The sequence below is a fragment of the Microcebus murinus genome, chromosome X, assembly GCF_040939455.1.
Source record: "Microcebus murinus isolate Inina chromosome X, M.murinus_Inina_mat1.0, whole genome shotgun sequence".
Lineage (NCBI taxonomy): Eukaryota > Metazoa > Chordata > Mammalia > Primates > Cheirogaleidae > Microcebus > Microcebus murinus.
The window spans coordinates 20646372-20671225 of record NC_134136.1 but is presented as its reverse complement, the minus strand read 5'-3'; positions in this window follow the sequence as shown (position 1 = coordinate 20671225).

Sequence of the window (24854 nt, the reverse complement as noted above, 5' to 3'; positions counted from 1 at the left end):
CTGAGACCATCTTACTTGCTCCTCTTGTGTTTATTTTTTGTACAGCACATATTTCTTCTTTTACTCCTCTCTAGGGTGTAATTATGCATGGCTCTGTAAGATCTTCCAATTGCTACAGATCCTATGACAGCAAAATTTCTGTAGGATTTTGAATCTTGCACCTGGATAACAAAGCACAGCACAGCAATTTTCCACAAGCTTTTGGCATTGTTGATCGCATCAAAATGTTTAAGTTTTTCCCAATTCAATCCTTTTGGAACATCTCTTCAATGCATGCAGTGAATGCCTAAAGCTGAAGTTTTTTTACAGGTTTTTTTTCAAGCAGATTAGAGAGTATTTGACTTTTCAACATGGGATCTTGTGTTAGAAAAATTAAAATAAGAAAGAAAGAGATAGAGGGAGAAATAAAAAAAGAAAGTAAAGTGTAATGGTCTTCATACGTTTGGATATTATCACTCTATCTTAAGCAATATTGTTACTTTTTAGCAGGTAAATGATTGTCTTTGTTTTATAGAAAATGTTAGATTATCATGACTGGGCAGGCTAAGTCTATACTTGAGGCATAAGCAAAGCAAGAACATCATAAAAATTATTAAAACATGAAATCATTTATTAATTTGCTATGTATTATTCATGCCGTGGTAAGATTTTCTTTGATATTGTTGCACATTTATTTGTGAATTTCATGTGCAGGATCAGTGAGCATACCTTAAGTTCCATTGAGTCTTAATAGAGAAGGTTGCTTTTTCAGTAACTAAGTCTAATATTACACCAATTCTATCATAAAGTTTTTATGAAAAGGTATGTTTTATAATTTCCCAATAAAATTTGAGTATTTAGCAGTTCTCATTGTCAGAAAATTTATACTTCAATCTAGCCTAATTCGCCGTCTTGCAATGTTTGATACTTTACTGTTGAGCTGTAGTTGTTAAAAAAAAAAAGTGGTAGTGGTAGGCTAGTGTGGTTACATTTAAATATCTGTTATTTTAAAATTCCTAAGCATTAAGGACAATAATGCAGAAATATGTACAACTCTTTAATGTAAGTATAGTACTTTACCTCTGAGTTGGAAATGTGGACAATTTACAGAAAGAGAGAATCATTTAACCAAAAGCATGGGCAAGTTTAAAATAGCATTATTCTTGAAAACATGAGTAAGTATGGCAGGAACTTAAACATAAAGGAAAATAGTTTGCAGTTAGGGTTAATAGATCAAAATGTTAAGCTTTACAAAGGTGTATCTTGAGATTGAGTGGAAAAGCATCAATGAGTTTATATTGTCATAGAGCTTTAAACAAAGACAATTACAAGGCAATGATGGCAAGCAAAACAAAGAAATAGAAGAATATTTTGGGGGGAGAATAAAAAAAATAAAGAAAATAATAAGCTTGTCCATAAAGTGCTTAATAAAACTGTCCTTTCTAATTTGCTTTATGTAAATATCATCATCATCACCCAGTAAACCATATGTGAAACCTCAAAGTCATCTATGAATTATCTTTATAATTCTCACCCATAATTTAGTTACCAAAACATTAATTGTTCTATCATATCTCTCACAATTGCCATATTAGAATTTAGTATGAAGATTATTCAGAGTTTTAATTATAGCTCTGGTTAATTATTAGCAATGTGACCTTGAGTGAGCATATAACCTATAATAATCCCAAGTTTTCTTATTTGTAACGTGGGAATGGTAATAGTACTTGCCTCATTTGTATGTAGATACTATAGGACATATATTAAGCACATAGCAGATAACATAGTAAGTCTTCACTAAGTGTTACCTATAAATATTTCATACGGTGCCCATTACTAACCTCTAGTTTTGGCCTTAATTACTTATTCTCAGTTACTCCAATAATCTTCATATTCATGTCTTAAACTGTTATTTCTCCACAACAATCTATCCTGCATGCCTCTGCTAGATCAGTTTTCCAACACCATTGTTATCATCATGTTTCTTTCCTTCTCAAAATCCTTCAGTATATTTCATTTGTCCAAATAATCAACTTCAATGTGATTTGCCTGCCATTCAAGCCCTTAAACGTGTGGCCCCAGTTTGTCATTCTAAGTTTACTTACTTATAGGCATATCTCAGAGATGTTGCAGGTTTGGTTCCAGACCACCACAATAAAGCAGATATAGCAACAAAGTGAATCACATATTTTTTTTGTTTGGTTTCTCAATGCATATAAAAGATATTTTACATGATATTATAGTCTATGAAGTGTGCAATAGCATTATGTCTTTAAAAATGTACATACTTTAATTAAAAACATTTTTTCTAACAATCATATGAGTCTTCAGTAAGTCATAATCTTTTTGCAAGTAGAATTTCTTGCCTCAATGTTGATGGTTGCTGACTGATCAAAGTGGTGGGTACTGAAGGCTGGGGTGGTTGTGGCAATTCCTTAAAAAAATGAAACAACAGCTGTGAAGTTTGCTGTATTGACTGACTCTTTCATGAAAGATTTATTTCTCTGTAGCATGAGATGCTGTTTGATAGCATTTTACGCAGAATAGAACTTTCAAAATTGGAGTCAGTATTCTCAAATCCTGCCACTGCTTTATCAGCTATGTTTATGTAATCTTCTAAATCCTTTGTTCTTATTTCAACAATGTTCAGATCATCTTTACCAGCAAATTCCATCTCAAGAAACCACTTTCTTTGTTAATCCATTATAAGCAACTTCTCATCCATTAAAGTTTAATCATGAGATTGCATTAATTCATTCATATCCTCAGGGTCCACTTCTAATTCTGTTTCTCTTGATATTTCCACCACATTTGCAGTTACTTCCTTTGCTGAAGTTCTGAATGCCTCAAAGTCATCCATGAGTGTTGAAATAAACTTTTTTCAAACTCATTACTAACACTGATATTTTTAACTTCTCCCATGAATTACAATTGTTCTTAATGATATCTAGAATAGTGAATTTTTTTCATAAGATTTTCAATTAACTTTACCCAGATCCATCAGATTAATCCTTATGGCAGCAATAGCCTTATGAAATGTATTTATTAAATAATAAGTCCTGAAAGGCAAAGTTATTCCTTGATTCAGAGCCACAGAGTGGATGTTATTTTAGGAGGCAGGAAAACAGCATTAATCTTATACAGCTCCATCAGAGCTCTTGGGTGACTAGGTGCATTGTTAGTGAGCAGTAATATATAATTTTTTCTTTTTTATTTCAGCATATTATGGGGGTACAAATGTTTAGGTTACGTATATTGCCCTTGCCCCACCTGAATCAGAGTTTCAAGTGTGTACGTCACCCAGACGGTGTGCACCACATTCATTAGCTGTGTATATACCCATCTCTTCTTCCCCCCTCCCATATGCCTAAAACTTGATGATATTTTGAAAGAAATCTTTTTTTTTTATGAACATTAGGTCTCAACAGTGGGCTTAAAATATTCAGTAAACCATGTTGTGAACAGATATGCTGTCATCTAGGCTTTGTTATTCAAATTATAGAACACAGGCGGAATAGATTTAGCATAATTCTAAAGGCACCTAGTATTTTCAGAATGGTTAAATGATCATTGGTTTCATCTGAAAATCACCAATTATATTGATTAGCCCCTAACAAGAGAGTCAGCCTGTTCTTTGAAGCTTTGAAGCCAGGAATTGACTTCTCATGTCTAGCTATGAAAGTACTAGATAGTATCTTCTTCCAATATAAGACTGTTTTATCTACATTGAAAATCCATTGATTAGCATGGCTAAATTCATCAATTATGTTATTTAGGTCTTCTGAATAACTTTCTGTAGCTTCTGCATCAACACTTGTTGCTTCACCTTGAACTTCCATGTTTTGGAAACAGCCTCTTTTCTTAAACCTCATGAACCAACCTCTGCTAGCTTCAAACTTTCTTCTGCAGCTTCATCACCTCTTTTAGCCTTCATACAATTAAAAATTAGTTTTTTTGCTTAAGGGAATGGGGTGGCTGGTTTGATGTTCTATTCAGACCACTAAAATTTTCTCCATATTATAGTAAGGTTGTTTTGCTTTCTTATCATTAGTGTGTTCACTAGAGTAGCATTTTAATTTCCCTTGAGAACTTTTCTTTTCCATTCACAACTTGGCTAACTGGTGAAGGAGGCCTAGCTTTCAGCTTATCTCAGGTTTTTGACATGCTGACCTCACTAAACCTAACCATTTCTAGATTTTGATTTAAATTGAGAGATGTGCAACACTTCTTTTCACTTGAACACTCAGAGGCCATTGTAGGTTTATTAATATTCCTAATTTCAATATTATTGTGTCTTAGGGAATAGGATGGCCCAAGGAGAGGGAGAGAGATGGGGAAAGGCCAGGAGTTGGAGCAGTCAGAACACATATGACATTTATCAATTAAGCTGGCTGTATTATGTGGGTGCAGTTTATGGTACCATGAAACAATTATGATAGTAACGTCAAAGATCATAGATCACAGTAACAAATAAAATAATAATGAAAAAGTTTAAATATTGTGAGTATTGCCAAAATGTGACATAGGATACAAGGTAAGCAGATGATGTTGGAAAATGGTACCAATAGACTGGCTTGATGCAGGGTTTCCACAAACCATAAAGTTTTTAAAAATGCAGTATCTATGAATCATAATAAAGCAAATTACAATAAAACAGGTATACCTGTGTAAAGTCATTCATTGCTTAACAACACAGATATGTTCTGAGAAATGCATCATTAGGCACTTTCATTGTTGAGAAACAACATCAAGTGTAGTTACACAAACGTAGATGATATAGCTTACTATTCATCTAAATTATATAGTATAGCCTATTGTTCCTAGGCCACATACTTATAAAGCATGTTACTGTACTGAATACTGTAGACAACTGTAACACAATGATAAATACTCGTGCATCTAAACATATCTAAACATATAAAAGGTACAGTAAAAACATTATGTAAAAGATTAAAAACTGGTACACCTGTGTAAGGCTCTTATGATGAATGGACCTGTCGGAGTTTAAGTTGCTCTGTGTGAGTCAATGAGTGACTAATGAGTGAATATAAAGGCCTAGGACATTACTGTACAGTACTGTAGACTTTATATACACTGCATATTTAGGCTATGCTAAATTTATAATTTTTTTCTTCCTTCAGTAATAAATTGACCTTAGCTAACTATAACTTTTTTATATTATAAAATTTTTATTTTTTTCAACATTTTTACTATTTTATAGTAACGCTTAGCTTAAAACACAAACACATTGTACAGTTGTACCAAGTATTTTATTTCTTTATATCTTTATTGTATAAGCTTTTGTCTATTTTTATTTTTCTGTTTTTACTTTTTAAACTTTTTGGTTATAAACTGATACACAGTTTGGTTATAAACTGATCCACACACATTAGCCCATGCCTATACAGGATCATAATCAATATCACTGTCTTCAACCTCCGTATCTTGTCCCACTGGAAGGTCTTCAGGGCAATAACATGCATGGAGCTGTCATTTTCTATGATGAAAATGCTTTCTCCTGATATACCTCTTGAAGACCTGCTCAAGACTGTTTTACAGTTAAGTTTTAAAAATATAAGTAGAAGTAATATACTAAAATAAAAATAAAAGTATAGTATAATAAGTACTAAGTGATAAGGATTTTTCACCTCCATTATAATCTTATGGGATCACTGTTATGAGGTCCATCATTGAAATGCATGACTGTAAATCCTTTATTCTGACCAGCTTGACCTATTTTGCATTGGGAAAGAGAACTTTGCTCATTTTTTACCTCTAAAACTTTGTATAAGCCAAGTCTCCCCTAACCTGCTATTGTTCTCTCTCTCTCCCCCTTCTTGATGTGCTTTTTTTTTCCATGTAGGAGTTATTGAAATATCCATCTTTCTTCATAATCTTAGGTATTCCCTAAGATGGTTCCTGACTACATACAAACAGTGAACTGCTACTGCTACAGTGCCTAGAATAGTGCTATGTGCATAACATACAGGTGATTTTTGAATGAGTGGACTCGTTAAGAGATTACCTGATTGCTCTTTCAACTCTCTACTACAGCAACTCTCTACTCCAGCTAGTTTATCTCACTTATTTGTTCTGTTGCTAATAGAATTCCCCTGTGCTATCATGGATCATGTAATAATTTAAAAATAGGGGAAAAGTTGGACTCAGCATCAGAGACTCTCCTGTTTTTAGTGTCATAATTGTTATCAGTTTTTTCTGCTAATTGATAAAAAATCTTCAATATCAAAGTGAGGAATTTGAACTAATTTCATTAGGAAAAAACGTCATTTTATATATAAAGGTGTGAGGAATGGTATGATGAAATAGCGCTTCAGGAAAACTAAGATGGCATCTGGAACAAGGAAAGATGAGGGTAAATGAGATCAGCTGGGTGTCTACTGTAACACTCAATCAGAGGGTTGTGAATAGAAAAAAAGAGGATGCAATCTTCTAAGTTTTGAAAAATAAGATAAGAATGGAAAAATATTTTAATGAAGAGTAAAGAGGGTGTTATAAATAAACTATTTGGCTTCTCAAAAAAATGATTCTCAATAAAATAGGAAGAAAGGCAGTACCCTTACAGAACATGGAGGGAAATGGTAGTACCGATCAACACCTCAGTGGACACAAAGGAATAACATTTATAGGGTGTCGGGCAGGTGGGAGGGGGGAGGAGGGGATGGGTATATACAAATACAATGAGTTAGATGTGCAACATTTTGGGGATGGTCACACTTGAAGCTCTGACTCGAGGGGGGAGAGAAGCATAGGCAATATACATAACCTTAACACTTGTACCCCCATAATATGTTAAAATAAAAAAATAAAAAAATAAACTTCTAAATAAATAAATAAATAAGAATAGACCCTGTCAGGACTATGATATTTAAAGATAAGATAAACATTTTACTGAAAGTGTTGGTAACCAATCTGAGGTGGAATAAAATGAATTTGTAGTGAAACAAATCTGTGTGCTCCAAATTCTTGTTTCTCTTTGACTTTCCTCTTTTTCAATTAATGGTATCATTCAGTTGCTCAATCCAAAAACATGGAGATTATACTTGGCTACCCCCTTTTTCACCCCCCTCCCAAAACATTCAAGAGCTACATTATTTTTTTTTCTTAATTTCAGAATATTATGGGGGTACAAAGCCTTTGGTTACATAAAATGCCTTTGTACTGCCGATTCAGGGCTACACACATGCCTGGCCCCCAGACAATGCACACCACACCCATTAAGTATAAATTTACCCATTCCCTCCTGTCCCACTCACCTGCATGACATCGAATGAATGTTACTTCCACATATGCACATAAGTGTTGCTCGATTAATACCAATTTGATGGTGAGTACATGTGGTGCTTGTTTTTCCATTCTTGTGATACTTCACCTAGTAGAATGAGTTCTAGCTCTATCTAGGATAATACAAGAGGAAGTTTACCATTTTTTATGGATGAAAAGTACTCTGTTGTATACATATACCACATTTTATTAATACACTCATGTACTGATGGGCATTTGGGTATTTCCACATCTTTACAACTGTAAATTGTGCTGCTATGAACATTCAAGTGGAGATATCTTTATCTTTTTTATAGCATGTCTTTTTTTTTCCTTTGGGTAAATACCCACTAGTGAGATTGATTTATCAAATGGCAGTTATACTTTTAACTCTTTTTTTTTTATTACTCAATATCAGTCATGGAGTTTAATGGAAAAAGGTAAGAAACTTTCAGTAATGATTTACATTAGCCACAATTTGTGGAAGTCATAACAGAACAAAGAAAGTGTCAAAATGCAAAGGCTGGGATGGGATCAAGATGGTGGAAGAGAAACACCGCCAGACAGAGTGTCTCTGAAGAAAAGACAGATTCTAGTAGAAATTAGAAAAAAAGAAGCAAGAAGATGAGTATACAGCGGAGGAGGGCCGGAAGGAGGGGTACCTGAGACCACAGGAGACTCCATGGGAGGAGGCTGCAGAGGACAACTAGAAGCTGAGACCCCCACAGCAGCCTATAGAGCAGCAGGAAGTGTACGTGGAAGGGTATGTGGATCAGTCATCTTTCCCTTCCCCTGCATCTGGGACTGCTAGTGGGCTCCCCAGCGGGAGGAGAGACCTGCGGACAGCAGCCCAGAGATGGAAGCCGCCAGCGAGCGGTAAGCCTGTAGTGGACAACAGGCTCCCAACTCCCTCGGGGCGCCTCCATGTGCACAGACCAGAGCCGTGCAGCAGAAGCCATATTGCCCCCTTCTCCTCTCCGCCGACCCTACCCGCAGCTGCCCAAAGAGACAATATAGCCACCAGCCGGAGGCACCTCTAGGGAATGGGACCTTCCCTTTTGGGACCCTACAGCTGACTAAGGGGAACTCAGACTGTGAGCTCCCTACCTGCCAGCCCTCCCAGGTCCTGCTGCCACGGTGATCCCAGGAGAACGGTGCAGAACCTGAGGCTGAGAGACATGGACCCAGCTTGGGCTCCCTGTGGGTGAATTGGGACTGGCACTCCTCTCCCTGGTGGAGATATAGTTTGAACTCTGGGGCCCAGAGGTCAGACCTGCAAACCAGATCCCATGCACCGAGGTCTTGAATTGCCCAGGGCACAGAAGGGATATACGTGAACAGCCTACTGAGGTGTGTGTGCCTTCAGGGGCAGATCAGTGTACTAGAGGGCAACCCTCCTCCCAAAAGGAGGCCGTGTGCCAGCCCAGGTGGCGTTCCTGTGCAGAGAACCTCCCCGCCGGCATCACAGTCTGGGGAGGCCTGGTGGCGTGTGGTCTGGCCTGCTGACAGAGGCCCAGGAGTAGCTGTGGAGTTGGGGAGGGTGGAAAGAAGCCAGGCCCACTCCAGACTACGGGTCTCAGGCAGCCCCACCCCCAGACGCAGACTTTCTGGAATAGCGGAGCCATTCAAGCCCCTCCACGACGGCTTTTCCTGGAAGCAGAGAACATAACTTTGACCCCTGCTAATGGCATTGATGGTGCCAGAGGGCAGGCTTACCCAACCCAGCCCCTCCCAGACTCTCTCCTAGACCAGCCCTCACTGAGGGGGAAAAAAGGACACACCTGGAAGTCCTAGTGCCCCACCGACCACCTGAGGCACTAGAGTGCCTCCCTACAGGAACAAGAGCTGATACCAGGACACAAAAACAACAGCGTAGCCTGTTCCTCCAAGCAAGAACCATCTACTGACAGGGAGGACATCCTGCACAGCATTTTCATGGCACCTACTGACTCATTATACAGGGAGTGGTCAAATCTCACCCACAGACACCACATACCAGCTCAGAAACTAAACAAGGCATGTCAATAACCAAATAAAAACCTAAAGAAAAGAAACAACTGATCGACCTGGGAAGAAATCAGCAAAGGAACTCCAGAAATATGAAGAACAAAATGGAAAGCACACCCCCAAAGAGGAGCACCAGCCCCCTAGAAATGAACACCAATGAAAATCAGGCAACCAAAATGACAGAAGAGGAATTTCATATGTGGATCATATGAACACTCATTGACCTGCAAGAACAACTCAATAACCAACACAAAGAAACCACAAAAAGCCTTCAGGACCTACAACAAATGTTCACTAAAGAAATAGACACAATGAAGAAAAGATTAACTGAACTCCTGGAAATGAAGAATCAATTTAGGGAACTACAAAATACAGTGGAAAGTCTCAAAAACAGGGTAGATCAAACAGAAGAAAGAATCTCAGAGATTGAAGATAACACCCTCCAACTAAATAAAACATTCACAAAGATAGAGCAGAGAAACAAGAGAAAAGAGCAAAGCTTACAAGACATGTGGGATTATCTGAAGAAACCTAATGTGAGGGTCATAGGGTTACCAGAATGGGGAAGAAGACAACACTGAAGGGTTGGACAAGCTATTTGAAAATATAATAGAGGAAAATTTCCCAGGCCTTGCTCAAAATCTCAATATACAAGTTTAAGAAGCTCAGAGGACCCCTGCGAGATTCAATGCAAACAGGAAGATGTCACAACATGCAGTCATCAGACTGATCAAAATATCAACTTAAGAGGCCTTTCTAAGAGCTGTAAGATGAAAGAAGCAAGTAACATACAAGGGAAAGCCAATTTGAATAACACCAACTTCTCTAATGAGACTTTACAAGCAAGGAGAGACTGGGGCCCCATTCTCACTCTTCTGAAACAAAACAATGCCCAGCCTAGAATCTTACTCCCTGCAAAACTTAGCTTCCTATATGAAGGAGAAATAAAGACATTCCCAGACAAGCAAAGTCTCAGAGAATTCACGAAGATAAGATCAGCCCTACAAGAAGTACTCAAAACAGTGTTATGCACGGAACACCATAATAAAAACTCACGAATATAAAAACAACCAAAACCCAAAGATTAAAGGCCAGACAATACAATGGCTCAAGAGAGAAATCAAAGCAACAACATCCAACCCAACAGAATGAACAGTAATCTACCTTACCTATCAGATCTCTCAATAAATGTGAATGGCTTAAACTCTCCACTCAAGAGACATAGGCTGGCTGAATGGATAAGAAAATACAGGCCAAGTATATGCTGTCCTCAGGAAACACATCTAACCTGCAAGGATGCATACAGACTAAAAGTAAAAGGGTAGAGATCAGTATTCCAAGCAAGTGGAAGCCAAAAGAAGGCTGGCGTGGCAGTTCTAACTTCAGACAATTGAGTTTTTAAACCAACAAAAGTAATAAAAGACAAAGAGGGTCATTATATAATGGTGAAGGGCACAGTTCAACAAGAAGAGATAACAATGTTAAACATATATGCACCCAACTTAGGTGCACCTAGTTTCATAAAGCAAACCTTACTGGATCTAAGCAAATTGATTAATAGCAACTTCATAATAACTGAACAGTCATGACAACTAATAACTTTTCCTTGGTTTGACCTTAAACATCACATCTTCTGGATGCCTTCTTCTTTTATTTTAGTGTATTATGGGGGTACAAGTGTTAAGGTTACTTATATTGCCTATGCCCCCCTCCCCCCTCAAGTAAAATGTATCTTCTCCTAATCTATTCATAAATACTCCTACAATGCACTCCATTTTTTCTGGAAATATAATCCCTACAGCTGTTTCAACATTATCAATAAAGAGATGCCAATTCTTGCCCAAAGAATTTATCACGGTTTCAGTGACATGTTTCCTACCCTCGTTGGCCCCAAAATCACTACACAGCTGGTCAGGAAAGTACACAGTGTTCCTTGTCTTTCCTGGTGACACCAATTCTCCAATGGCCTCCATAGGCTGAACTGAGGAGAAAGCCCTCAAGTAACATATGTGTCTGGAAAGAATCCTCACCTATCTATTCCCTTAAGGCTTATATCACTACCAATATTGTCCTTAGAAACCACAAGTGTTATTCTCACAATGTCCTTATTACCTATTTATATAAGTCACTCCAAAAAGCTCAAGACTTTCAGATCTCTGTTCTCAACCCAAACCCTCATCTCCATATTTGTCTGACATCCCCTTATCTGTCATCATCCTCTGTATCCCCAAACCCAAACATTGTGTTCTATGGACAGTAGAATTAATCATTAGCATGATTTCTTTGTCCTCAATGTCTGTTGTCGATTTTTCATTCACTTTCTTCCTCTGAAGTTTGTGTTTGCTGATTTTACTGTTTCATTTACAAGAATTTCTAGTGGTGAAGATTTTTTGTTTGTGTATTTAGTTTAGTTTTGTTCCCCCACACTTTTAGTGCAATTAGGTTTGGAATTTCTGGTGTTGTCCACCTTGCTCCTTATTAGAGAATTTGATACCATTATTCTTACCTTATTCATAACTTCCAGACCACCAGCCTATGACATCAACTATCTTCTCTTTATTGCAGATACTCTCTATATTAGTTTTTTGTGGCTGCCATAACAAAATATCATAATTTGGGTGGCTTAAAATAGCAAAAATGTATTGTCTCACAGTTATAGAGAGTGTAAGTCTGAAATCAAGGTGGCAGTAGGGGTACACTCCTTCTGAAACCTATATGGCAGAATCATTCCTCGTCTCTTCTAGCTTGTAGTGTTTGCCAGCAATCCTTGTGTTACTTGGCTTATAGCAGCATCACTCTAATCTTTGCCTCTGTCTTGAAATGGCTGTCTTCTTCCCTTATCCCCTATAAGAAGAAATTCTTATAAGGGCCCCATTCATATTGTATTAAGGGCTGATGTTGCTCCAGTATATTCTTGCCTTTACTTAACTAATTAAATCTGGGATGTCCCTGTTTCACATCAGGTCACATATTGAGGTGCTGAGAGTTAGAAACTTATTTTTTGAGGGACACAATTCTACCCATAATATCCACTTTATCTTAGCCCTCGAAATATTTAATATTTTAATCTCCTAGCATTACTTCTGAACCATAATAATTTCAATATCCTTGTGGATGATCTTTTCAGTGTTCTGTTCTCTTAGCTCCTTTACCTCTTTTTCACTTAATATGCACATTATCATACCTTAGGTTTTCATTCTTATTGTCAAATCCAAGACCTTATCATTATCAATAATTTCCGTAATCAGCAATGATACCCGGGAGAATTGGTTTATTGCTAATTGAAATCTACATATAATTAATATCTTTAAAAAACCAGAAAACTGCTAAAATTTAATCCTTTCATTTGCTGCTACATAGTGAAATCAATACAATATAGATAAAATTTAGGAGGAGGAAAGAAGGAGCAAAAGAATATATAAATATATAATTAACTGCCATTGTTCCTTAATTAAGAATTGGAAATAATCGAATCTAGCAGATAGATAGAAATAAACCTACTCTACTCTGTCAGGGACAAGCATTTGAAATCATATATTTTAATGATTAAATGATGTGGTTTACAACATAGTCCCCTGAAATACTAGTTCACTTGTAGATACATTACCATCATCCTAAAATCTTATCACAATTATGTAGTATTTGACTTCCAATATGAATAATTAATGGCTGCCTACCTTCTTTTCTTCCCATTTCAGGTTTATTAGTGATATAATCCATGGTTTCATTGAAATTATTGTGTGAATCTTTGAGCACAAAGAAGTATGTTATTTTAAAAGATGAAAATATATATTTAGAGGGACTTTATCAGTAGTTATTCTGATACATTTCCATTGATACCTTTCCACTGACACTGCTTTATCATTACTCATTAATCAGATCCTCTAATGCCCTTACCTTCTATTATGAAATTTGATAGATAAGGGTATATCAAAGCATCTCATTTTGATTATATCAGAAAAGGGAATTATTTTATTCGGTGATGAAGGAAGTTGATGATTTCCTAAATACACAGTAATACTTGAACTACTTATTGTAGTTGAAGAGAAAAATATAGTAGCTTGTTGCATTACCTGTATGGCAAATAATTCTTAAGAGAAAATCAAAGGCTGCTTGCTCTGCTCTGGGTGCATATAATTTCAGATAATAATGATGCAAAATATAGAAAATCTACAATGTCATTTAAAAACTATACTTCATACATTGAGTGCATGCAAAATTTAATTCCAGAGAAGAATTTTTAAATACCTGACCTGTAATAAGATTATAGTCAGCTTTTACATTAGCATGACCATTTTTATACAAGTGAAAAGGTCAGAGTTGGGATAGTATATGAAGAAAATACTACTGCTGGAAATAAATGGAACAACGCTACTGAAAGCCATAGCACAAGAAGGCAACAATGAATTCTAGGCATCTTGATCCCAGATGTTTCATATACTCTGCTCAACTTTGTATTCAGCAAACATAATAGGATGCTAATGAGTTTACAGCTTTCTAAGATCCAGAGGAACAAAGGCCAGTCACATTTGTCACTTTTGCTTTAACATAACAACAGCATAACTGACCTTATGCTACTCGTAATTATAACTTTTTAAAATTATTTCATCATATTATGGGGGCACAAATATTGTTAAGATTACATATATTGCCCTTGCCACTCCCCACCCCAAGTCAGAACTTCTAGAGCGTCCATCCTCCAGGTTGTGCGCATCACACTCATTATGTAAGTATACACCCATCCCTTCCTCCCCCCTCCCACCTGCCCCCCCCAGCCAATAAACATTTTTTGTTTGTTTGTTTGTTTTGTTATGTTTTTGGTTGTTTGGTGTTTTTTTGACATTTTGGTTACATTTTATATCTTTGCCTCTCCCTAGGAAGGGTTAGAAGTATGTCCTTCTCCCCCTCAATGCTCACCACATCCCTAAGATGTGGGTCTACACCCCTCAATCCCTGGTGAACACTACCATCATTTGAGCACCATAGTTTTAATCAGCCAGTACCAATTTGATGGCGAGTACACGTGGAGCCCATTTACCTGATCTTGTGTTGCCTCACTTTGGATAATGGGCTTAAGCTTAATCCAGGATAGTATAAGTGGTGGTAGCTCGCTGTTGTTTCTTAGAATTGAGTAATATTCCATTGTTAACATATACCACATTTTAATTATCCACTCATGAATTGACAGGCACTTGGGTTGTTTCCACGTCCTTGCAATAGTGAATTGTGCTGCCATAAACATTTGGGTGCAGATGTCTTTATAATAGAATGTCTTATGCTCTTTTGGATAGATGCCTAACAATGCTATTGCTGGGTCAAATGGTATTTCTATTTTTAGCTATTTGAGGTATCTCCAAATTCTTTTCCACAAAAGTTGAATTAATTTGCAGTCCCATGAGCAGTGTAAGAGTGTTCCTGTCTCTCCACATCCTCACCAGCATTTGTTGTTTTGGGATTTCTTGATACAGGCCATTCTCACTGGGGTTAGGTGGTGTCTCATTGTGGTTTTAATTTAGAATTTCTATAGCCAGAGTTATTACTGACACTGTTAATGGTACTTTGGCCCATTTTAGGAAGTTAGGTATTTTTATGGTATTGAGTGGAGTGAATAAAATTGACTCTTCTTTAAAATGATACTTTTAATTTTTGTGGAAGATTTACCAGGGAATTTCAAAATATATATTTACAGAAGTAGCAAATTAGCATATATTGTTCTTCCCCCATCAATGTCCAAAACTTAGGAGTGATTTAAAGACTATTCTTGAATATAAAACATATTGCTATTATCAATATAGTAATCTGTGTCCAAATGTATTGCTTATTGGTAATTGAAAAGGGGATGATAATAGTCACCTTATCAAGCAATTGAGTATTAAAAACTATATATTTGTGTATGTGTTTGCGTGTGTGTACTACACACATATATAATAGCACTGTACTTCACACATAGTAAGCACTTATAAAATATTAGCTAATATATTTATTAATGGCAAAATATGGATTATGAGATCTGTTACATTAAAGGAGAAATAGTAATTATATACATGATGTCAATTCATCTATATAAAAATGATAATTATTTACTCATTTTTATTTTCATGTTTGTTCTTTACTGTGCTCCAAATGTTGATGCATTGATGGTAATTGAATAAAATTTGTATCCTTTGCTGAAAATTCTTTTGAGTTTTGAGAAAAGAAGTGAGAAGGAAAGCTGGTACGGTGAACTCAGTTTGTGCCCTTACTCAGATTCATTTGACCCCAATTTCTGTCAGACATTTACCTAAGAGAGAGATGCAGTTGTTATTTTTGTCTTCTAACTGTATCAGATGTTTTAGCATTTTCTATGGCTCCATCAGACCTGTTTTAGTCAATTTCCAGCCAAAGTCTGCACTTGAGAAAAGGAATACACAGACATCTTTGGAAATATTGCATATGAGGTCTGGGCTGACATAGATAAAACAAAATTTCAAATACCATCATTGTCCTTGAGTTAGAGCTGGTGATAAATAGGGTTCAGTGGTTCCACACACCCAGTGTGATTATTTCCTAGGTCTTCAAAACATAAAATTGCTCGCTTGCTATCTATCTATCTATCTATCTATCTATCTATCTATCTATCTATCTACCTACCTACCTCTCTGTATATATCAACTTGCAGAAATTTTTCTTTGTTTCTAGAGCAAGGGTTTTTATGGCAGTAAGAGTTCAAGAGGAAGCCACTGAAACTGTTTCCCTAAAAGCTCACACACCAAGACAGTAAATCAGAAGTAATATCAAATTATTAGAGGAATTGTGAAGGATAAGGGCATCATGGAATACTTTTAGGATACAACGATAGTGATTCCCCATATTATACCCTTCCAATTCAATGGTCTGTCCCCTGAAACATCCGGATGGATCATGGCAAATTGTGGTAAATTACTATTTATACAATGGTAGCTTCAATTATAGATGCTGTGCCAAATATATGTTCATTGGAGTACATTACCATGGACACTGCCTCTGGACCATAATAAGCACCTATTGGTATTTGTGGTGGATAAATATACCTTGGCAAGCTCCAATAAGACAACTGAAGCACAGGCATCTAATGTTCTGGAGGAAGACTAGCCCTTCTGGCAGAGCCAAACTTTCTATTTAAAAAAAAGTTCTTTATGTACTGTTAGGTCATAATAGAGACTGAGCATCCAATTGTGGGACACCAACTATAAATTATGAACAGATTTACCATATTCTCAGATCAGGTAAGCTCAGTAATAATCAACTGAATGAAAACGGCACATTCAGGACCAGGATAAGTTAGTCTAGAAGGTATGAGTAAATTACACGAATGAATGGCCCAGAATCCCATTTTACCTATCTCTATTGCACTTAATCCAAACTAATAACCTCCCAGGGAATTCACTAATAATGACTAATAGCAGAGGAAAGATCTCAAGCTTCCCAACTGTGAGATAGGTTGACATGATATGATAAACATAGTTGGAAATACATTGTTGCATATTATAGTCACACTTGATGATGACTCTGAAAGTCAGTGGTAAAGGGAAATCCTCCACATCACATAGAGAATATAGTCTGAATGATGGACTGACTCTGGGACAGTGATAAATAATTGGCTGAGTTATCAGGGATATATAAGACTGGATGATTGTGAATAAGATGGTCTAGGGAGAAGACAGGTTATGCTAATTCTCATCAGGATCTTCCACCACAGAGGAGCTTCTAAAAACTAGGTGCTCAAGAAAAAATCAAACAACCCCATCAATAAATGGGCAACAGTAATAAACAGAAACTTTTCCAAAGAAGACAGAATAATGGCCTGCAAACATAAAAAAAATGCTCAACATCTTTAATCATTAAATAGATGCAAATCAAATCCACAATGAGATATCACCTAACTCAGTGAGATTGGCCTGTATCAAGAAATCCCCAAACAACAAATGCTGGTGAGGATGTGGAGAGACAGGACCTCTTACACTGCTGGTGGGACTGCAAATTAGTACAACCTCTGTGGAAAAGAATTTGGAGATACCTCAAACAGCTAAAAATAGAAATACCGTTCAACCCAGAAATAGCATTGTTGGGCATCTACCCAAAAGAGCATAAGACATTCCATTATAAAGACATCTGCACCCAAATGTTTATTGCAGCACAATTCACTATTGCAAGGACATGGAAACAAACCAAGTGCCTGTCAATTCATGAGTGGATTATTAAAATTTGGTTTATGTTTACAATGAAATATTACTCAATTGTAAGAAACAACAGCAAGCTAGCACTGTTTATATTATCCTGAATTGAGCTTAAGCCCATTATCCAAAGTGAAGGGACACAAGATCAGAAGAATGGGCTCTACATGTACTCGCCATCAAATTGGTACTGACTGATTAAAACTATGGTGCTAAAATGGTGGTGGTGTTCACCAAGGATTAGGGGGTTGAGGGTGTAGGCCCACATCTGAGGGATGTGGTTAGCAGTGTGGAGGGGAGGGGCATACCTCTAACCCTTGCTAGGGAAAGGCAAAGATATAAAATGTAACCAAAATGTTAAAAAAAAAACAAGAAACATTTATCAGGTGTTGGGCAGGTGGGAAGGGGGAGGAGGGGATGGGTAGATACATACATAATAAGTGCAATGTGCGCTGTCTGAGGGATGGACACGCTTGAAGTTCTGACTCGAGGGGGTAGAGGAGGCAAGGGCGATGTTCATAATCTTAACGTTTGTACCCCCATATTATGCTGAAATAATAAAAAAAAAACTAGGTGCTCATGATGGTCTATCTTAGATGTTAACTCACCTCTCTCCACAGAATTCCTAATGCTTAACATAGGAGAGTTACCATGGTGGCAGGGATGGAATCTATTCTGAGGCTCCCCCAAAAAGGATAGACCGCCTCTTTACTCTTCTATACTCAGTGATAATGTAAACGAACAAATGAAACATCCTAGCCCAGAAAAAGCAAAGCAACTAAAGCCTAAGATACACTAGGGATAGAAATCTTACTCATCCCACAAGAAAAGCAATTAAGATTTGATGAAGAATCACCTGAAAGTTAGGGACATCTTAAGTGGGTGGTGGAGGAGGGAGATGATGAGTAACTATTGCATCTTCTTGACCAGCTATGGCAATGGGAAATGTAGCTTTTCTTACTAAAATTCTGGTAGACACATTATATACCCTAATTTGATCATATCAAACATATTGAAGCATCAACTTGTTCCTCACAAATATATATAATAACAACATGTCAATTAAAAATAAACATACAAAAGAATACACAATAAAATTTTTAATGTAATTAATTTGAGCAAAAATTGATTAATTGGGCAGTGCTCAGAATCAAGTGAGATTCACAGTGCTCTACTGTAGCAGCATAGGCAGTGAGCTATTATGAGGAGGGAAAACAAAGAAAATGCACTTGGTTTATTTAGAGTGGAAAGACTCTAGTTAGAAATTAGTTGGCCATTTCTGATTGGTAATATCTCTAGTTTTATTTCACTATTTACAATGGGCTCCAGTCTGTTTATGGTCTGCTTATGCAAGAACCTAAAGTCCTGCCACTGTCTCAGTCTAATGGCTTCCCTGGTAAGATTTAAAAAAAAAAAAAAAAAAAAAAAAAAAAAAAAAAACAACAGGAAATTTTAAGTATGATTTAGAAAGATTGAACTTTCCCTCTCACCTAGGGGGAGAAGTGATGGTATTTTGTTCTTACAGAAATGGAATTGTCACATTACAGTATCACAGGCAGACATCACCGGTGATTTTCAGTTGATACAAATAGTAAAAGAGGTAAATTATGTGGGAACCAAATTATGTAGCTCCCCAGGTCCAGCTAGCTCCACTCACCTCCTGGATTCTCAGGTATTGACTAGTGAATATTGCCCATAACCTACCACTGTCATCTCATCTCCTAATACCTTTGACTGCATTCGACTTGCTGAAATGAAGACTAAATTCCAATAAAGCCTCCATCACATTTCTTGTAGCATCCTAGCCTACCAGCTTGATCTGATCTAACCTATGGAGTCACTGGCTCCTCTCAGCACTTCTGGGCTTAGTGATGTAGCTTTGAGCTGCAATGCTAGTATAGATTATGACACCCCCAATGAATGGCAGTGCAGTGACTCAAAACTCAATAAAGCAAGAAAGTTAGCACTACATAAGTTGAACTTTGGGAAAGAATGAACAGATCGATTGCTCTGCTTTTCTCCCACAGATGCATGATGGTTCATCAAGGCCCTTTCAGAGACATCCCATGTGATCAAGTAACCAGCTATGTTTTGTCATTAAGCTGGAGGCAACTTTATCCTGCGCATTTCCCCCTGAATCATTTGCCTTTTCTTCACTCCTTATGTTCTAAAATGGTATGACTAACCTACCCACTCCAATAAAACAAAGGAGGCTTTGTTTATAATGAACCTGATCTAAGATGTCAAGACTGTAGAATGTTTTTCCAAATTGTGAGTACATAGATGGTACATGAGTATGTTTATCACTCCAACATCTAGCAAAGTTAACACAAGAGCACTTCATTTTCTACATGATTTATATTCTCCACCACCATTTACTTTCTCAAGTGAATTGGAATTAAATTTATCTATTTTCATGTCAGTAGGGAAGTAAATCACAGATTTTTTTTGACCCCCCAAGTCCTCTGAGATTTTTTAATACTTTATTTTTTAAAAGAAGATAGAAATTTTAGGTTACAGATTGGAATACTAAGTTCAATACAGGGAAAATTGGCTGGGACTGCAAATTTTTAGAGCTATCTCCACAAATTAAGACATCATATCAGGTTTAAATATTATAATTTGGGGAGTGAAAATAAATAAGTTTGCATGCTTATAATGACTTAAAGATGCTTCTTCTTCAACTAAAGAGAGAAAAATACCTATTTTAATTTTATATTTCTATTATTCAGATATACTTGGTGTCCTGGATATCTGACTTCCATTTGCAAGTTTCAGCATAATTTATTTAATGCATGCACTACTTTACATAAATTTCTTGTAGATCCCTCTCTTTAATACAATATCCCATTTTTTAAATCATACTTTAGTGTTTTTAATAGCATTTTAAATTAATTAGAGGTTTTGTAGCAGTTGTTTTGTACAATAAATTTTTCATGAGAGTGGCAGTATTTTACATGCTTGCAAATTTCTTTACAGTCTGACGATAAAATGATATTCTCATATTTGCTTCTCTATTAATCTATTACAATATGATGTTTTGAAAATCTGATATTAAAGATATGTATTGGAAAAGGGCAGAATATTTTAATACTCTTTTTCATATAATTATAGATATTGATACTACCCCAAAATTCAACAATTAGTAATTTTTTAAATGTTACTTATAATGTGGACTGTGAAAGTATATTGATGAACTTTTCATAATCTATTACTTAGAAATCCATTGGTTTATCATGAACTTTGAGTGGATCATTTATCCTTTCAAAATTATACAATATCATGCATCAGTCATTTAGAAAATATTGGGTCAGGAGCTCCGGTGGTGCAATCGGTTAGCGCGTGGTACTTATATGAAAATATTGAGTCAGTGCCTTATGTAGGACTGCCATGTGTTTACAAATTATGTTAGATGATATCAAAATTTCATTTGTTAATATCACCATCAATCTTATCAGAAACTTTTGAATTACTAGAAATACATCAGTCTTGTGTTAGATAGCAGTTTTATAAAATTCAAATTTCACTTGAAAGCTTGAATTATATCATTAATCACAAATTTTTGCCAATTTTTTCCTTCAAGCAACCAATGCACTTTTTTTTATTTTCAAGAAACTAACTGCCAAATTAATGAGTGTGAATAGCCATCATTTTCTATTACTTCATGTAAAAATACATAAAGTATACAATCCTTGAATAAAACTTATAATCAAGGTAAAAGACAGCACAGATAATTTCAAGTAAAAATGGCATTTCATGAAAAAAAAGCAGACAGTTCAGCTCCCACATCAAACATTGGCACAAATGGTCTTCCTAAAACAGTCATCATACCTGGGTGTTCATTAGAAGTGTTTTATGCATACTTATTTCCTTACACAGAATCTTTTAAAAGACCATACTCAAGGGTTGAGATTTCCTTAATGATTATTACTGCTTCATCAAGAGCATTATGAAGTAATATTATTTTTTTTTATTTTTCCTGTGAGTGTGAGGATATATAATGTCAAATTACAATGACTAATAGAACAGTTTGGTGTCACTTCTTTGATTCTGCTAAAGTGCCAATAATTTTATTCAACACAGTTTTTGCACAATTTGTGCAAATGTTGACACAGTAGAAAAGAGAAATATTATCTTAGCATTATTATGAAATTAACATTATCTTCATGGACCCCTAAAAGTTCTCAGTCTCCCCAGGGATCCAGGGACTACATTTTGAGAAACTCCACCATAGTTACTATTCAAACTGGATCTTGGATAAAGGTGGGGATCTGTTTTTTATATTTGGAAATTGTTTATGAAGTCACGTTTGGTGTTTGGAAATCTATTTTTCTTGAAATAAAGAAGCTTCTCTTTCTGTTTTTCACTTTCCTTCCTATATTCCCCTGACAGAAATATCCATTACTGACTAAAATTTCAAGGCTACATAGAAATTCCCTTCCAAGCAACTTGGTAGCCTTTAAAAATACATAAAGTACTTGGTCTTAGAATAAAAATTATAATCAAGGTAAAACACAGTGCATATAATTAAAACTTACAAAGTCCGTGCTTTTGAAATATTTAATTCAGTAAGAGACTATGAAATATGCTAACACAAGTATTATAACAGGCATAACTTTAGTTGTACCTATAAAGTTTGGTTGTAAGCTTTAGTTATAAAGTGGCATGGTGAGATGTCCAAAAAAGGGAATGACATTTAGAAAGTTGAAAAAAATGCATGTGGTTTATTATGTGCTATGTACATTAAGCATGAATTATTTCATTTACTCCTCATCATAATTCCATGAAGAAGTACTTTCATTATCTCCATTTTATAGATGGGGCATTGTGTGGTTATGTAATTTACTATAGTATGATTCTGAAGGTTGCATGTTTAATCATTATGTGAGACTTAAGCATGAAAACTAACTAGAAAAAGTTTTTGCTTTTGGTGAGATATACAGATAATCATTGCCAAGGCCAATGTCCAAGAACTTTCTCTCTATGGTGTCTTCTAGAAGTTTTATAGTTGCTAGTCTTATATTTAAGTCTTTCTATTCATTTTTATTTAAATTTTGTATATGGCATGAGATATGAATCAAATCTTATTCTATTGCCTTTGAAAATTCAATTTTACCAGCACCATCTCTTGAAAAGATTATCCTTTCTCCACTGTGTCCTCTTGGTGCCTTTGTCAAAAAATAGTTGGCTGCATGATTGCATTTATTTCTGGGGTTTCTAATCTGTTCCACTGATCTATGTATCTGTTTTTGTACAAGTATCACACAGTTTTGGTTGCTATAGCTTTGTGATATAATTTTTATTTTATTATTTTTTTTAATCTCAGCATATTATGGGAGTACAAATGTTTAGGTTACTTGTGTTGCCTTTCCTTCCCTTGCCCACCAGAGTCAGAGCTTCAAGCATGTCCATTCCCAAGATGGTGCACATCATACTCATTCTGTATGTATGTACCCATCCGCTCCTACCCCTCGCATCTGCCCGAGGCCTGATAAATGTTATTCCTATATGTCCACTTAGGTGTTGATCCGTTAATACCAATTTGCTGGTGAGTACATGTGGTGCTTATTTTTCCTTTCTTGGGATACTTCAGTTAGTAGAATGGGTTCCAGCTCTATCCAGGAAAATACAAGAGGTACTACATCACCATTGTTTCTTATAGCTGAATAGTACTCCATAATATACATATACCATGTTTTATTAATCCCCTCATGTATTGATGGCACTTGGGTTGTTTTCACACGTCTGCAATTGCGAGTTGTGCTGCTATAAACATTCTAGTGCAGGTGTCTTTTTCATAGTCTCTTCTGTTCTTTTGGGTAGATGCTCAGTAATGTGATTGCTGTATAAAACAGTAGATCCACTTGTATTGCTTTAAGGTATCTCCATATTGCTTTCCACAGAGGTTGTACTAGTTTGCAGTCCCACCAGCAATGTAGGAGTGTTCCTATCTCTCTGCATCCATGCCAGCATTTGTTGTTTGGGGACTTTTTGACAAAGGCCATTCTCACTGGAGTTAAGTGATATCTGATTGTGATTTTGATTTGCATTTCCCTGATGATTAGAGATGTTGAGCATTTTTTCATATGTTTGTTGACCATTATTCTGTCTTCTTTATAATTTTAAATTAGAAATTGTAATGGTCTTAACTTTATTTATTTTCCCCAGAATTGTTTTGGCATTCTGTACAAATTCTATTTTGACATTTAATACAAATTTTAGAATTTATTTTTTTTTTTTTCTGTAGAGAATGCCATTGTGATTTTGGTAGGGATTGTGTTGATTCTGAATATTGCTTTGGGTAGGGTGGATATTTTAACAGTATTAACTCTTCTAATCCAGGAGCATGAGATATCTTTTCATTTATTTATATCTTCATCAGTTTATTATCAGTGTTTCATAGTTTTCGTTTTAGAGAGCTTTTGTCTTTTGGTTAAATTTATTCCTATGTATCTTACTTTTTGATGGTGTCATAAATGGGATTGTTTTCTTGATTTTTTTTTGTTTAGGTCATTATCTGTGCATAAAATGCTACTGGCTTTTATATGCTGGTTTTGCGAATTTGTTATTCTAACAATTTTTGTGGAATCTGGTTTTTCTCCTTTTTTTTACACATAGTATCATGCCATCTGAAAAAAAGATATCTTCCTTTCCAATTTGGATGTTTTTTCTTTCTTTTTGTTACCTAATTGCTCTTGATAGTATAATACTTAAAGTACTAGGTTGAATAGAAGTGGCAAGTATGGGCATCCCTGCCTTGTGCAAGGATCTGAATGGAAAAGCTGTCAGTGTATTTTCCATTTATTACATTGTTAGCTGTGGGCTTTTAATAAGTAGCTTATATTACATTGGAGAAGTTTCCTTCTATACCTAAACTTTTAAGAGTTTTTATCAAGAAGGAATGTTGGACTTTGTTGAACATTTTTTTTTTCATGTCAATTAAGATGATTATGTGTTTTTTACCTTTCCTTCTGTTAATGTGGTAACAGAAGGGTTGATCATACAGGTTGATCACATGGGTTGATTTGCATATGTTAAACCAGCCTTGCATGCCAGAGAAAATCCCATCTGGTCACAATAGATAATATTTTTATGTGTTGTTGGATTCAGTTTGGTAAAGTTTCATTGAGAAATTTTACATCAATATTCAATATTCATCAGAGAAATTAGCCTGTAGTTTTTTTTTTTTTTTTTTTTTTTTCTTGTGATACCTTTGTCTGGCTTAGGTATCAAGGTGATTTTGGCCTCATAAAATGTGTTAAAAACTATTCACTCTAACTCTATTTTTTTCTTAAGGATTTAAGAAGTATTCTTATTAATATTTTTTGGAATGATTGGCAAAATTTCGTTGTGAAACCATCTAGTCCTGGGATTTTCTTTTTTTGGAAGATTTTT